The sequence below is a fragment of the Haliotis asinina genome, chromosome 5 (genome assembly GCF_037392515.1).
Source record: "Haliotis asinina isolate JCU_RB_2024 chromosome 5, JCU_Hal_asi_v2, whole genome shotgun sequence".
Lineage (NCBI taxonomy): Eukaryota > Metazoa > Mollusca > Gastropoda > Lepetellida > Haliotidae > Haliotis > Haliotis asinina.
Window position 1 is genome coordinate 73,781,572 of NC_090284.1, and position 18,304 is coordinate 73,799,875.

At 39.0% G+C, this 18,304-nt stretch overlaps 1 pseudogene; it reads right to left on the bottom strand.

Annotated features, from left to right (window-relative positions):
• Positions 1 to 263: 263 nt before the first annotated feature.
• On the bottom strand, positions 264 to 11,542 carry LOC137285259 (myosin heavy chain, striated muscle-like; annotated as a pseudogene).
• Between the last annotated feature and the right edge of the window lie 6,762 nt (positions 11,543 to 18,304).

Below are 18,304 nucleotides of genomic sequence, written 5' to 3' on the forward strand. Positions count from 1 at the left end.
AAACAACATCACAAAGCGTGTGGAGCAATAAATAGATGTATTTCATTATACACAGGCGGCTCTGTTGCAGTGGTAACTGACTATAACAGAAATATCGTAAAACATATTACTCTTATTAGAATGTTTGATGGGGAAAAATCTTCAGAGACACTTGAAAACATATATCATCCTGAATCTGGCGAATAATGTTGCATCTTCCTGTTGAAGTGATTGGCATTATATTTAGATTCTCAAAGATCATCCTTTTTTTCAACCTGGGAACCAGGAGCTAGTAAGAGTTGTCGGAGTAGGCGGTGTAAGTGCGAGTCCTCTTACAGTAATTCGCCATGGTTTCTTCAGCCCTGCTGGCCCTTGTCTCAGCATCCTCCAACTCCTGTTTCACCTTGCGGTATTTGTTCAAGTTCATGGCAGCCATCTCCTCCTGTACAGAGACGAACGGATAAGTTGAGATTGCAAAACAAATATAATCATGTGAATTATTTTATAAATATGGCAACCGCTTTATTCTGTTGTTGTGCGACGTTCTTGTTCAGATCCTTTTGCCATTTTGAAACAAGAGGAAAGTAAGGCCGTGCAGTACGGTAGACATCAGTACGCGTCTAATGAGAATTTTGCCATCAGCAACAACGATACACAGGTGCTCATGAAAGGGATTAGGAACACGACCAATAAATATAGTTGGTTGGTACTGAAACTACAGAGGGAAACCCCGTGAATGCGGGTTGAAACAGTATTTTTGTAGGATTAATTGCAGATGATGGACTGACTGTTCTGGTCTATGAGACATCTATGTATCTATGCGACATCTTTGATCTCTGCTGATTGAGGGCTTCTGTCAGTGGATTTACACTGCTTCTTTTAGCTCTATGTTTCGTGGAGCCATGAAGATTGTAAGCGATGTATTTGAGCCATCAATCAGTTATGCGTTCTGTTTCTCATATGTTCACAAATAAAATTGGTAGACACACTTACCGCATCTGTCACCTGTGACTTGTACATCTTGATCTGGCCGCTCTGCTTGTCAATGATACCCTGTAGCTGGTCAATGGTCTTCTTGTCTTCATCCACTTTGTAGGCCATGTCTTTCACATAACGCTCGTAGTGACGATAACTCTTGATAGACTCGCCATGACGCATCCGCTCCTTTGCAAGATCATCTTCAAGATCTCTAACCTTAAACAGAAGAAATTAAACTTGGTAAAATTTCACTGTCATTGAATTGAACTGTTGAACATATTCAATAGCAGTGCAAATGTATATGTGATATTGGCATGTATGAATGTACATATTGAAGTAAGACCACTTAATTAAGCATGTTGCAATTCACCTCTCAGACTGTTTTGCACCAATAAGTACATAACTGTATTAATGCATTTGCTCCACGTACCAGTTTCGCTTTACTGATTTCAAGAGAACTGGCCTTGGCAATGGCAGCCGACAGGTTGTGTTCGGCTTCAGTGAGTTTGGCTTGTAGTCGGCGTCTGCAAAGGTTTAATCGATACATGTTAATAATCATTTCTATAAGACTTTATGACCTTCGACATGGGATGTCATCAACTTGTTTATTTTACATTTACGGCTTATTATTTAAATATCTATATTTATATGTGTCTTTACCTTGCCTCCTCAAGCTCCTCGACCATGACAGTGCCTTCTGTCTCGTATTTAGACCTCCACATGAGCATTTCCTGGTTGGACTTGGATAACTGACGCTGTAGAGCTGCCCGGGACTCCTGTTCCTCAGTAAGCTGTTCCTTGAGACTGACCAAGTCTGTCGCCATGTTCCTTATCTCCGTCTGGAGACGCTGACGGGCCTTCAAACAACACAGTGCCCATTATCATGATTATAAAACGCGTGTACGTGTTTATTGTGTATACAGATTGAGTGAGTGAGTTTGAATTAATCCTACCTTTTTAAGAATGTATGCATATCACTGCAGAGACATTAGCATTTGGATTTCCATGTTATACTCAAACTATTCACAACTTACTCTCTGCTCGATATCAGAGGTACGTCTAATATCTTCCAACTAGACACAGATGATTTGTTCTTGCTAAGCTGATATTTTGAGAGATGATGGGAACACAGTTGTAAAGATAGCTCACACGGCAATGGCTGACCACACATATAGTGAATTAAGAAACTTACCCTCTGTTCATCATCAGAGGTACGTCGTATGTCTTCCAACTGGACACTAAGACATGATTTGTCCTTGCTAAGTTTCCCAATTCTGTGTTCAGCTTCTTCCAGCTGACGGGTAAGGTCAGCAGACTCTGTCATCAGTCTGTTCTTCTCTATCTGTATTTCACTGAACTGCTGAACACTTTCCTCGAGCTGGGTATTGAGGTCGGCCATCTGGGTTTGCATCTGCTTGGACATCACACCGGAACATCCCTGACAAAAATCACAGAATTAAAAACTGCCCTCAAGTCCAACAAATGTTAATTCCACCATCACTGACATTGGTGTTTACCTTGTTTTTCTTAGCGTGTTCCACTTCGTTCTGGAGTTCATCAACATCAGCCTTCAGGTTGGGTTTTCTCCTTCTCCAGCCTGTAATAGAATTTAAAAATATCTTATTGAGCTTGCCTTTACAGTGTGACAGTAGTTTGCCCGTATCTCATTTTCCTCTCGTGCGTTAGTTATATTCATTCCAATTCTAAACACAGCAATCAGCATACGTCAACAACAACCGTAACAGGTACAAAGTTGTTATCAAAATGTTGATAAAATGGCAGATTTAAACGTGTTTCTTCTACTTGTGGATACCTGTTCATGATAACAACATGAATGATATTTCCTATTGTTGAAATACCTTTGTTTGACCTTCTGAAGTTGTTCCATCTGACTGCTCATCTCAACCATGGCATCCTTCTGCTTCTTGCGGAAGCTGGCCATCTGAGACTCATGCTGGGATGATGCCTCTTCCATGTCGTGCTTCAGCTTTTGAATCTCCGTGTCACGTTTCTTGATCACTTCCGTCTTAAGATGAATATATTTGTATTTATAATGCTATCCACCAATTCGGACATGTATATGAGTACGTGGTTCAAATGTGCATGGCAGTGTTCATGCAATATGAAGGTGGACACAAATGGTTTCACAGATACGTTCCGTTAAGAGATGATGAATAAAACACTTAGAGAACAGTTATATATAACAAGTAAAATAATAAATATTAGTTTCATGTATTCAAAGAAAAACGTTCATACCAATGACGAAATGGTGCCGTTGCATTCTTCAACATGTTGAGACATGGTGTCTATTTCCGTGGCAAACTGGGTCCTTTGTTTTTCAACCTGAAATGCAGTCATATGTAAGACAAACCATACATTGCCATCAACATATCATGACTGCCCTGTGAAATAAATGACAGTAATCTATAAACACATTTAGCTTGAGGATGTTTGGATCTGTATCACATTGTTTTAATCACATCACAACACAAGCCCACGCTGTAGTATGAATTTGCCAGTGTTGTGATTGTTATGAAGCCGTGTTATACGCTGTGTAACAATGTTTAACAGGCATTCATTGCACCTGTAAAATCAGTGACCACGCTATATTTAAACTTTCGCACAACCTTATCGCCACCTTCAGAGAATTTTCTAGCGGCTGATTCTTGTGTAGAAGAGGTGGCTATTGCCTCGGATCTTACATCACGTCTCAAATCACCAGAAGACCAGCATTGTGTGTGATGATCATAACCCACCTAGCCCCCGTTGCAAATTGGATCACTGTTTCTGAGGGGTATTTATTATGTTGATTTGTTAATGTAGACAAATTTAGAATCAATTGTTGTTTATTGGTTTCACACACAGTTCTCTTACGGACGATTCCCAGGTAACTGTATAGTTTCAACATGGGAACCAATACGTGACACCTAATAGAAGAAAAGGTCATTTTGTCATCATAATTCACTGTGTGACTGCTTGTTATCAGTATTATCAGTATGATAACAATATAAAATAGCTATTTAACTGATCAGTCGATTAATAGCAATCATAGATGTTTATTTGTGCTTAGAGTGTGCCATTAATGTACCATCGTTATTAGTGATGATACAGATGTAAGCCTTATAGTCATGTAACTCTTATACGAGACAAAAACGCACAGACTATCTGGTATGGGATTTGAATAAATATCATCCTACGCTATTCAAATAAAACAAATATTTGACTATCCGGTTTCACAAGCCGAATACCAAAGCTTCCTGATTTCATAGTGTACAAGAGTGAGTATGGGAACAGTTTACGAGACATCCTTCCAGATGGTCTGCCATGTACATAACATTCAACACACCTTAGATCTTGTCTGTCTCTCTGTTTCCAGTCGTTCCTGAGATTCGTCAAGATTATTCTGTCAAGGAAGAATATACATCATATGAATATAATTCAAAATTCCTTTTCAGAAGTATTCACTGTTGACTGATTCACGAAAACGTCGGTACTTGTTTCGCCACCTTTTATGATCAATATTAACTCTTTTCCGACTGAATTGTTCACACAAATATATCATGAGTGCAACATTTACCTGCATATCCTTGAGTTTCTTCTGAAGTTGAATACCATGTGTTTCGGAGTCCTCGAGTTCAGAGGTAAGAGCACTTATATCCTTTTCTTTCCTAAATAAGAAAAGAAATATTTATTTTAGTCAGATGAGGAAAACAGAGAACGCGAGTTAGCAATAAATACTTTACATGAATGAATAAAGTTTCTTCACTCCCGCATATATCTGAATGTGAATGTTTTTGTCTTTCCATCATTTTTTACTTACTTCTTCAGATTTTCTTCAAGATCGCTCTTCATGCAACCGAGATCTTCACAGTTGTCCTTTGAAACCTTCAGATCCTGTTCTAACTTTCTCTTGACTTTCTCAACATCAGAATGAAGCTTCTTTTCGTGGTCAAGCATATCCTCGAGCTAACAAATACAGACAGTATTCTTTTGTAGTATTCTGCTTTTTTATTATTCTGACTAGTAGAAACTACAGTTTGTGGATATATCAGCTGTCTTTACTCATAAAATATATTGTTACGAACATATTATTGAAAGATTACAAATTGAGATTCCTACCTCAACAATAGCACCTTCAAGCTTCTGCCGCAGTTTATTAAGATTGGCATTTTTGTCCTCCTCCGTTTCAAGACAGGTCTTAGTCTTCACAAGCTGATCCTCGATATCCTTCTTGCCCTTTGTTAGCTTAGTAACCATCTCATTCAGTTTGGTCATTTCGTCACTGAGTGTTTTGATTTGTCCATCCTTCGTTTTGATGTCATGTTGACACTGTTGAACAAAAGGTAATGGTAACAGGTAGTGGATATAGAGAAATATGATTCATGTCTTAATGCTACAAAATTGTAAAGTCTGTTATCGAATATGTATATTTGATGAAAAAAGTGAGATTTATACCTTTGATACAGTTCCTTCAAGAGACTCCACGTTTGTCTTGAGGTCACAGATTTCCTTGTCCGTCTGTTTTTGTTTTTCTGTCAACGCGGCATTTTTAGATTCTTCCTCCAATACACGATCATTCAGTTCCTTCATTTGGACATCGGTTTCTTCCTTCTGCTTCAGGAGCTGCTCTATCCTCTCTTCACAGTCATCGATGGTATCCTGTTGGGTTTGAACCTGTAAGAACAAGTTGTTCTTGGCCTCTGTTAAGGTCACGCTCTGTTCTTCGAGCTCCTTGCACCTCTGTGTCACCTTCTCAAGTTCACCCTTTGTTTTGTCAAGTGCCTCTTCCTTTTGCTTCATCTCGTCCTCAGCAGCAGCAATACTGAGGAGTGGCTTGACCTTGGTGTAGAATCTCCACCAGCACCAGTTCCTCATGGCCAGCCACTTACGGATATTCTTTTGGATAAGTTCTAAGGAAACTCTGAAAGATTTACCAATATCTTTCAGCAATTAAGTCCGGTATTTAAGCGCATCTGCAGTTACGTTTTGAAAATGTATTTGAGCGTGAAAGGCAAAAACGTAGTACATTCACCTCTATGCTAAAATGTCATTTGTATACTTTAAAATACCGCGATGAACTCACCTCTTGTCGTGAAGATTCTTCAAATATTTCCTCATCAAGTAACCACGGATGTGAGCTTGGAACAAAGCCACAATAACAGACAGACGCTCATCGCGTATTTCTTCCAGGTAACCGAGAACACCTGCTTTGAAGAACACCTTTGTGTTCCCTAGACGGTATTCATCCTGGGCAAGTTCCAATGCTTCCAGAATCTTACCAGATACTACCTTGCCCTCAACAAATCCTTCAGGGATAGCGTTTGGAGCCAGGATCGAGTATCTGGATAAAAAAGCAAACAATCTATCGTCAGGCTTTCTTATTTATTACGTCAATTTCACAATAACAACAATGAAAAGAGAGAGAGAAATAGCTGATAAGGTATTTTGTAGCAGGCATTGTTAGACACTTGTTGGGATTGTTTAAACAGAGATAATTTCAGTCAAAATGAAATATTGCTTTACACACCTCTGCTTGAATTCAGAGTAGATGATTCTGCTAGGGAACCCCTTCCTGCAGATACGGATACCCTCCAGGACACCGTTACACTGAAGCTGGTGCAGCACAAGGCCAGCATCAATCAGACCTAAATCAGACACACATACACGTAAGTTAAAAAGATTTCATACCGAAAGGAATGCACCATTAACTTGGAACGTTGGCTAATGTGTCATGCCAGTGTAAGTATACCACAAAAGCTCCATACCTGGTGTTTTGGTCTCGTTTGGAATGATGCAGCGCACGAAATGGGGATGTGTTGAGTATAGATTTTTCATCAACTTGTTCAGAGACTCCTGAATGTAAAAATACATCGAATTATAACGCGTATATGTCAAGAGCATATACATATCCCTAAAGGATATATCCTTCATTGCTTTATCGAATACCGAAGGTGTACGTTGTTTCTCGTTTCATAATTACAATCTAGCCGGTTCAAGAACACACAAATTCAAGATGCACTATCTAATCATGCTTATAACATACCCTGTGGGTAGCAGAAATTGTCTGGAAGGCAGAGCTCTTCTTCTTTTTCTTACCACCGGCCTCTGGGGCGTCTGAAAGATCAATATTCTTACAAAATAACATTGCTCCAAATATTCTGTCATTCTGTGAAACTCAATGTCGGGAACATCGGGAAATATTATAGTTTTGAAGATATCTGACAACGAACCTCCTGCGGGTGGTGAAAAGAGCAACTGGACTAGAGGTTCTTTAGACTGTTTCAGGAGGTCCACAATGGTCTCGTTGACAGGGTCTTTGTTCTTCTCCAGCCAACCTCCAATGTTGTAGGGAACTGTTCCAGCGTAGTGCTTCAGGGCGAAGTCGCCGTGTTGGCCACCCTTCATTGACTTGTTTGGCTTAAGGAAGTTTGGAGATTTGCCCATGTGGTTCTCAGTTAGTTTGTCCTTGAAGGTCTTGTCTGATGCTTTAGGAAACATGCACTCTTCTTCCAAGATTGACAGGATGCCAAGAGGCTACAATGTAGACAATAATTCAATTAACGTTCAAAAAGAATTCAACAGGAACAACGGATGTAACTTCTTTCAATGATGTATATCTGTATATATGTGATAAAGGCATGAAACATGTGCTGAAGGCATTGGACCACTGCATGAAGTGCCTACCTTCTCAATGAGCTCAATGCAGGCCTGCAAGTCCATGCCAAAGTCAATGAACTCCCAGACAATGCCTTCCTTCTTGTATTCTTCCTGCTCCAGCACAAACATGTGGTGATTGAAGAACTGCTGCAGGCGCTCATTGGTGTAGTTGATACACAGCTGTTCGAAGCTGTTGAACTGAAAGTGAAATTAATTTGTAGCATTGTTACTGGTTAGGATTGTCTTCGATTCCTGATTAGATACAACGGAGACGATAAATGATATAAATCTTTGCTTCGGATATGCTATTTCATAATAAATAGCTGCTTACATCAAAGATCTCAAAGCCTGCAATATCCAGAACACCAATGAAGAACTGTCTTGGTTTCTTGGTGTCCAGGGAATGGTTGACTCTCTTCACCAACCAGTTGAAGAGACGATCGTAGAGGGACTTGGCCAAAGCACCTATGGAGTAGAGAACCTGATCCTTTGTTCGTCCTTGCGTGACGTAATCCATGGCCACCTTGATCTTGGGTTTACACAGAGCCTTCAGGAAGTCACCGTTATTGACCCCCAACAAGAAGGAAACCTTCTCAGCTTCAGCAGTTCCATCAGGCTCAGCCTGTTCACCCTTCTGCTTGAACTGCATCTCACCCATGTGGAGAATAGATCCTGTACACTTGTAGGCGCTGCCTTTCTCCTCTTCAGTGAAGCCCAGTACATCAAAGGCTGCCTGTAATCAGAATTCTGACCGTTTAGATGGGAAAGTACTAAATTGAACAGCGTGAGTGAGTTCTGTTTTACACCGCACTCAAAAATACCAGCGGTGGTCTGTAAATAATCAAGTCTGGACCAGACATTCCAGTGATCAACAGTGTGTTTCAACCAAGTCAGAGAGCCCCACCAACTGATCACGTCAGTCGAGATTGAACAGAGGAAAATGACAGTTTTGTGTCCAAGGATAACCTTCTCTACGATGATAACATAATAAATAGGTTGCAAAATGAAATGTTCTTTAAGGATCTGAATTAAGTCTTTTTAATTGACTTTCAATCCGACAAAAGGCAATTCCAATATTTGACGCTTGACAATATATCATTAAATATTTGAGACAGAAAATGTGTTTGAACATTACTAGTTCCTTGATGTGTATGTTTATGTGTGTGCATATGTATGTGTTACCGGAAACATTTCTGTCAGGGTCATTATATCGATTTGAAACCCTCAACTCACTATGCATACTCAATGGAATCGACTAATCGACTGTGACGATATTTCTATCGTAACAATTTGATAGAAACTGAAATTATTACGTCTGTCATCTTCATTTCCTCAACATCGTCGATGCCGTTGACCGTCAGTACTCCTTGGTTGATGAAGGAGAACAAACCAGCATCGGGATTTGCCAATATCTTCTCTGAAATGTAAATATACTGTAAAATACACAGGCGCTCCATGTTTCCAATTGCTATTGCCAGAATCATGGCGTTATGGTAATCACTGGTAAATGTTCTGTAAAAATATAGAGCTTCATATTACCTCCGTAAATGTTCTAAATATTTTGATCGTTTATCAACTCTTTGAGATTATGTTACTGTTTCGCTGCGTCATATACGTACCCGAAACTGATGGTAACGCTCCAGACAACATCTGGTAAAAGATGTGATAGTTCCTCTCAACAGATTGCTGGTAGGTGACACGAGATTTCTCCAACAAATCTGTTACAAAATACAAGGAATGGATACAGAGCCAAACAATAAATTATCTTTTAAGGACTATTTAATCGCTGTATTAGATACCTAATTTACAGAATCATTCAGAGTCAAAACATCTGTAAAAGAGAGAGTCAGATAACAGGTTACTCACATGTTTCAATGTCGGCACCCGCAATTTTTCCGGAAGACGCGAAGTGAATCCGAACAAATTTACCCTGAAAGAATCGGAACGTTACTCAGCAAACTGCTTTCAAAGTCGTTCTGACGTTCAGAGTCAGGATGAAAACTGATGAAACTAAATGTTGTCTCAACAACTTTGGACGCAGGACAATTAGTGGTGAGGGGTAAGAATCACTCTGTTTAAAATACTTTGATATGGCCTGTGCATGTTTTAACGTGAAAATTATCACATGACGAAAACTTACGAATCTGGAGGAGTTGTTGTTACGGGACGTCTTGGCGTTACCGTAGGCCTCAAGAACAGGGTTAGCCTGTACGATCTGATCTTCGAGGGAACCCTGCAAGAAATTATGATACCTTGTGTAATCTTGAAATAAAAGTCTTGACTATTTACATCATTTATGTACATTTGTGTCACAATATCACTGTACCATTGTATCCATGTCACTGTACCTTTGTTTCCTCTTGTTCCCCTTCTCCCTTAGACGCAGCAGCGACAAAGGCGAAGTAGGCGATGACCTTCTTGGTGTTCTCAGTCTTTCCCGCTCCAGACTCGCCACTTCGTAACATAAAACACTTGGTAAGTGTATCTTTTCGATCTTGTATTGGTTCATTCGAACATCAAATTATACCATAAACCATACTTTTCGACGGGATATACACTGTTATCGTGGTTATAGACGTTTGTGATACAAATTCGTAATGCATATACTTACGTAATTAGCATCGACTGATTCTCACGATCTGTAATACAAAAATGTAATATTTTGTTTCACTTATTCGTAAAAGAAGTACTGTTTATTATCCTTCTCTAATTTCACAGTTGCATAATAATTCTAGTCTAACAGACCATTCAAATATTGTTATTATTTGTCAACATGGGGAGGCAAGGGGAAGAACATATTATGTCACCCAACATCCAGCGGGTCCTGGCACAGCAAGCGGGGACTACAAGGCGAGCACGAGCGGTTTGAGGGTCTGGGTCATGGCGTCTACGATAAGGATGCGTTTTATCCTGCGCTTGGAGCATAATATCAAAAGCGCAATACAAAATCAATACAAATCCACTAATACTAATAAACTGATCAATTTCATAACCGTATATAACAGTGTGAGAATATTTCCAAGAGTGAACGCTCGTTAATGGTTAACTGTTGTTATCTGTTTATTTGAACAGTGATTACCTTGTACCATGAACTGGTAGGCGTTGTCAGAGATGGAGAACAAGTGAGGGGGCATCTCGGTCTTCCTCTTGCCTCTGTACTTGGCCACGATGGACGGGGTGTAGATGGGGAGACGGCGGTAGGGGTTGATGGCGATACAGAACAGGCCAGAATAGGTCTGTAAAATGTGAAAGTTCAGTGAGGTTCCTCTTTGGTGCCTCGTTCAATGTCTCACATTTGTATAATCAAATGCATCAGAATTCGTATATTAATCATATGACGCCATATGACTTTATGTTCCATCATTACATAACAGTCCCTTCATTATCTGGTATCAATGTTAGTGCCATGTTAGAGTAAGAGCGTGCCAGTCTGATAGAGGGTTACTCACATAGATCAATCCAGACGTGTATCTGGCTCTCAAGTTGTACAGAACACAGGATTCATTCAGGAAGGTCATGTTCGCGATGTCCTCGATCTTTTCATATTTCGGAGGGTTCATCGACTGGACGTCGTCCTTCTTAAACGTCTTCGTCTGAAGAAAAAAGATATTTTCCTTTAGTAACCTCTTCAAACAAGCGAGATAACAGTGCATTGTATAATAAAGCTCATGCACATATTCAGAAGAGCATGTTTATGAAAGAAAAAAATAGCGGTTTTAGATGAACGCACCTGCTGGGAGTCAACAAGAAGGACTGTGACATCATCGCCTTGTGTACTCTGTATTTCAGCGGCAACAAATCCCTGCTCCTCATCGGGCGCCCAGCAAGATTTCTTGGCGTCAAATGACTGATTCTGCTCCTTCATCAGCTTCTTGCGGTCTACAGCAAGATATTGCATCTCGGGATCGGCAGGGTCGTATGAAGCCATGTTGACGTGATTTATAATACGGCGAAATCAAGAAAGACTGCAGTCGATCAGGTCTGAGGAAATAATTATCATGACCACATTTTACTGGCTATTCGTTTGAAGGTAAATTAATGCAACCATTCCGATTCCATTACTGGATGTGTCATTAACGAAGTACATTAAACTGTATTAGCTGCACACATTCTGCATTGTCTTCAATGTACTAACAGCTATGTTAACCACCACACAAACAAAATCAGTTGGTAGTAGTCAGTTAAGGCAAGTGGTATTACAAAGCATACACACGAGCGCACCCACGCATGCACACACACATTCACGCATACGCACCAAAACAGGAATTGTAAGCCCCACCTATGCTTTGTATTGTTACCTCTCCATACATGAACATAGCTCATAAGGTCCACTCACTAATGCGTTTCAAAGAGGAGGTCTCTTCTAAGACTTATATCACCCGCAATAGACTAACATGTCGTAATATAAGTATTTTTTTCTAAATACTGCTCGAGGAGATGATGAACCATACTAAGATCTTGTCAAAATCAGCGTCATAAGTGTTGAATATACAAACCCAGTGTTTATGAGGAGAGCTTCGTTTCTCTTACTCTGCTGTAGCTGATGGAAACTAACTGCCCTCTCTTATATTCTACCCCTTTATATACCCAGTGCTTGTTGTGCCGTTATGTAAGTCTGCATGCAATTGGTTATATTCCAGAGTGGGATCGATTGCAACACGTCTTACGGTATATGGTACCACGCAGTGACCAGCAGAAACAGACACAGCAGGGCAAGTATTTATGACTTCCTATTGACAGTGGTAACCTCATAATTATTAGCTCTCCGTAAATCGTCAATGGAAGTCTCATGTTATGCATTTTCTGTATGCCCAACATGGGACGCTTAAGATCGAGGTTTTTAAGCGGCTATTGAAATATGTTGTGAAAATGTATTGCTTTTATATCTGAATTAATTGCATAGAGAATGTTTATACATTCTTCATGTTGCTTTCGGTACGCCTACTTGGCTCTTTGAGAGCGTCTGAAGGCCATGTAAATTTTATGCACCTGCAAAGAAAGCCGCAAACACTTGTCTTCCCTTCTCATTCAACAGATTTCAGTCGCGGAAGAAGAAATTCATATATAATGTAATGAAAAGTGCAAATATAGCTTTTCATGTCCGTGTCACCCGTACAGCCTATTTGTTTGTTCGGTGTTATTTTTAGTATAATTTTCATCTTGAGTCATATTGTCTCATATTCGCTTCAAGTGCTTCGGATTTTGAGTTGAACTCATAAACAAAACCATCTTTCATACTCTAGCCAAATAGATGCACTCTACAGTATCAGGTTTAAACGATATATAACGCCACATGGTACTTGTCTAGACAGGTCAACATCTGGAGTCTAATGGACAGGTATGTACCGCCCGATGAGCACGGACCTTGTGTCATGTACTGGCAGATGTCTCTATGAAAATAAGAGTGACACAACCCGTTCCATAATCATATATACTATTGATTTAATATCAGACATTTTCACGTCTTCGTCTGATGAATAGTGACACAATAGACACGTGAAACTAAGTATTCTCCATAGTGATCGTGAAGAAAGAAAAACAGAAACGCTTTAGATATTACGGGTCAAATAATTTGCCAGAGTTCTATATGAATGTCAACTTTGGAGACATTTTAAAAACTTTCTATGGTTCATATCGCAAATTATCGTTGATATCGTAGACACCATTCCCGAAATCAGGCTACTGGTATATCACTGATCGTAATAATTAAGCATTGAGCAGAACATCTGCTTAATTGCATGTAGCAAAAATAGACCAAGTAATTAATTTCTTTCTAGTCTTCAAAGGAGGCAAATGTACTTGATCTTTATTTTGCTTTATAGCGAATTCCTTGCGGAAGGAATGCCTGAAAAATGACATGTAACGTATATGTTTTGATCAATGATATCATTTAAATTATGTCAAACGACACACGTATGCCTTTGTTTATTGATATATTGACACATATAATTGAAAGTGTTTCATTATTTGTTTGATAATCGCCGAGCGTTAATGGGTAGGGGTGAGGGATGGGGGTTACATGGCACTGAGTAATAGATGACGTAAGATACCGATGACCTTGATGTTCTCCCTGCATCACCGTGGAATCGGATACTTGCGGTTGATATCGTAGTATTAAGCCTTCCAAGCCATTAATAACATGCCGATTGTCAGGTCGTACATTCTAACGATATATATGAAAATGGAAGAGATTCAGAACTTGCATCATTTTACGTTAACTCGTGATATTAGCACGAGGAAAGAAACTGCGTTTTCAAACTATGTTTGGCATGCCTCCATTGAATATCATTGTTCAATGCGTGAACGATTAACAGGTCAGTCGAAATATATGGACTTTTATGAAGCAATTTGACAACTCACATGGCAACATACGTCGATGTTACTAATAATTATCGTCGAAGGTTTTAACATTGCTGTCTGTTTGCAGACAGGTGGAGGCGGCTGGTTGAAAAGTTATATTCTGTTAATTGGCAGGACGTAGCTGACGACTTGGTCATTAACCAGTTTGGAGAATTAGTTTGTGTTTAACCTCAACAATCATACGTGACGGCATGATTGGCATATTGCTAAAAGCTCTGTCGGTACCAAGCTCGTGATTATGAGTTGCATCGAAACCGTACCACTGAGACTGCATGACTTCATTCATCCCTCTTGGATTAAGCTAACTGACTTATGCTAGCATATAGAGTTTACAACTCTTTATAGTACTAAAGGAATGTAGTGTGTACAAGTCCCTGATGTATTGATGATGCCTTGAAAAAACGTGCTGTTCACAAGTCATCGATGTATTGACGATGTAATGAAGAAACGTAGAGTATACAAGTCTGTGATGCACTGATGATATGATAAAGGAACGTAGTGTGTTCAAGTCTGTGACGTATTGATGACGTAGCAAAGCTATTAGTGTATACATGTCCGTGATGTATTGATGGTGTTATGAGTGAATGAGTGAGTGAGTGAGTGAGTGAGTGAGTGAGTTAAGATTTATCGTTACAGAGAGAACATTTAATACTGAAATTAAATATATGTCTACTATAAAAACCTGTCGACGAAGGACAGTAAAACAACTAGAATATCACAAGTAGCATTAAAACTAACGAGGAAAAATAAAGATTGTCACTATGTGGACAATACAATATAAAAACAGGCTACTGATCGCCAGTAACTGAAGGTAGATCACCACACTAGGGACCATGGGGACTTACAGTACCTTTGCTACTTGCATGGACCCTAGCTGGATTTACACCATCCTCAGCCGCTGGCGTGTGTAGGAAGGTTTAGCCAAAAGTAAACTAAAAGATGTACTACGGTTAAAAATCCTGATAAGTTTACATTGACTTTGAACGTTTCGGGACTTACGTACCCTCTCAGGAGGACAATAATTTTACGATACTTCAACCCCCTTTGAGGGTACAGCCACTAACAATTCAAGTTACCAATCTAAACTACCAATCATTAAAATATCTATTTAGAGAACATTTTACTTTTACTCAAACTTCAACCAAAAAATCAAATTTCTTTAAAAAAAACAATAATTAATTGAGAACTAACAGTGGCAAAAGGATCCTTGGCAGTTTTGACATTGAAATATTTATACCTTGTGATGGAGACTTCAACAGGATGGAGACCGTGACTCTCTCATCACAAGGGATACAAAACGGAGGATCCTCACCTTTTAACAGGTAGTTATGGGTATATCTTGTATGACCAATACGCATGATGACCTCTTCAAATCTGGACTGACAACCCAAGTAGGTATAACCAATGTAGGGTTTTATTTCATGTAGTTTATTGATACCTACTTGGGTGTCCCACTTCTTCTGCATCAGATCACGGATATACGATCTAATGGTAGCTTTATAATCAGTGTATGGAATAAGAAATGCCTACATGGCTGGGTAACCAACAGAAGACGACGTCGCATTGGCCAATACCAAGATTATTATACAATTCAATCATTTCAATTAAAAGTGGATGTTTACAAGAAATATTTTTAATAGCCTGGAGGCAAGAAAGAGAGTCGGAATGGATTATATACTGTTTATGTTTAGGGTGTCTTTGAACACGTTTAAGAGCCGTTAATATGGCGTTAGCCTCAGCTGTAAAAATAGAACTGTTGTCTGGTACTCTAGAAGATATTGGTTTGGATCCAATGACAGTGGCACAAGCCACAGCGCCACCGTCCTTGGACCCATCTGTAAATAAGGATTTATAATTGCTATATTTATGTATTAATTGATTTTATTCTTGTTTACGTTGTAATTCATTAGTTTCTGATTTTTTTAAATGTAGTTCATGTTAAGTCAACATGTGGCCTAACCAATTGCCAAGGAGGAGAAGAAAGAAGTCCGGAATGAGCTCAGCTCATTGCCGGGAGCGGCAAGAAATGGCTTAATTCTGAGCCCAAGAGGGGAACGAGGGAAGACTTTTTGTTATACAAATCCTCATAAAAAGGATTAAAACCACAATTAAATGCAGGATTAGACTCATTAGAAGCTAATTTTGTGATGTATTGTAAAGATAGTTTTATATGGCGTTGGCTGAGGGAAGGCACATCAGCTTCGACATAAAGACTGTCGATTGGAGAGGGTCTAAAGGAACCAAGACAAAGTCTTAGGCCTTGGTGGTGGACAGAATCAATAATTTTAAAGCTGCTTATACAGGCTAAACCATATACGACGGAGCCATAATCAAGTCTTGAGCGGACAAGTGGTCTGTGTAGATGTAGGAGAGTAGCTTGATCTCCTCCCCACTTTGAGTTGGAAACAACTTTCAACAAATCGAGTGCCTTCAGGCATTTGGCTTTAAGGGATTTAATGTGTGGTAAGAAGGTTAAATGAGAATCGAAAATTAAACCCAAGAACTTGGCCTCTTTTACAACGTTGATGGGAGTGCCATTTACAGATAGTTGAGGGTCTTCATGCGACTTATATTTTCCACAAAAATATATACAATTAGTTTTGGATTTAGAAAATTTAAAGCCGTTTTCAAGGCACCATTTATTTATTTTATTTAAACACAACTGTAATTGCCGTTCAATAGTATCCATGTTTTTACCACGACAGGAAATATCAAAATCATCCACAAAAAGTGATCCATCAATGGAATCATTTAAAACCTTGAATAAACTGTTTATCTTGATACTAAAAAGTGTTACAGACAAAACACTGTCTTGTGGGACACCCTGATCTTGATTGTAATAATCAGACAGAGTTGAACCCACTCGGACTTGAAATTGCCTTTTTTTAAAAACTGTGATATATAAAGAGGTAAACGACCCCTTAAACCAAAGTCATGCAAATCCTTTAAAATGCCATGTTTCCAGGTTGTATCTTATGCTTTCTCGAGATCAAAGAAGATCGATACTGCATAATGTCTATTTACGAAAGCATTTTTAACTAAGGATTCTAATCGTACCAGATGATCAATGATACTACGATTTTTTCATGAAACCACATTGAATATTTGTTATAAAGTTATTGGTTTCAAGTTACCAAGTTAATCTGTTATTCACCATACGTTCCATGGTTTTACAGACACAGCTAGTTAGAGATATCGACCTGTAATTTGACGGATCTGTATGATCCCTACCAGGCTTTGGGATTACAATGGCATTACGCCATGAAGGAGGAAACTCGCCAGAAATCCATATTTGATCGAATATACCTAAAAGTGTCATCAGACATGGTTCAGGTAAGTGTTTCAAAAGCTGGTAAAGGATATTATCATCACCAGTTGCAGTGTCACGAGCTTGCTCAAGAGCAGTATGCAACTCATGTAATGAAAACACTTCATTATAATCTTCACCATTATATGAGTCGAAATTAAGTTTTGTCTTTTCCTGTTGTTTCTGATATCTGCAAAACTCTGCAAAATCTGTAAGGAACATAATTTGTGGATGATGAATTTTTGGCGAGAGATTCTCCAATTTTACTTGCAATTTTAGAGTTATCAGTAATGAAATTATCACCATCTTTAAGATGGTGAGCAGCAGATTTCGATCCTTTGCCTTTAATTCTTTGAACCATGTTCCAGACCTTGGACATTGACGTGCGTGAATTCAGTTTGGAGACATAATTTCTCCAAGATTGTCGTTTGTTTTGTTTGAAGGTACGACGTGCCTTTGCATTGAGTATTTTGAATTTGTTCAAATTATGGACAGTTGGATGACAGCGGAAATAATGTTCTGCCTTTTTCCTAGCTTTTCTGGCTTGTCTACAATCTGTATTAAACCATGATTTTCGTACGTGTGGAGACGTAGAGGATTTTGGTATACACTCATCAGCGATTTCATTTAAAATGTCCGCAAAAGTTTGAATAGGATCAGGTATATCATGAAAACAATTAGGTTGCAGTTTCGATTTACAATAATTTGATATAAAGACCAATTAGCTTTTGAAAAGTTCTATCTTGTATACGATGAAGAATCAGATGGAGTTATACCTGAAAGAATAGTTGGGACATGATCCCTTCCACAAAGGTCATTATGAACAGATCAATCAAATTCATTAAGTAGGTCAGAACCTACAATAGACAAATCAAGAGATGAATACGTGCCAGTGGCAGGATGCAGATAGGTGCTTGATTCATCATTGTATATACACAAATCATTATTGGAGATAAAATCTTTCAGTGTTTTGCCACACATAACATGATACATTTGAAATTACAGAATCAAAATAGTTTGACC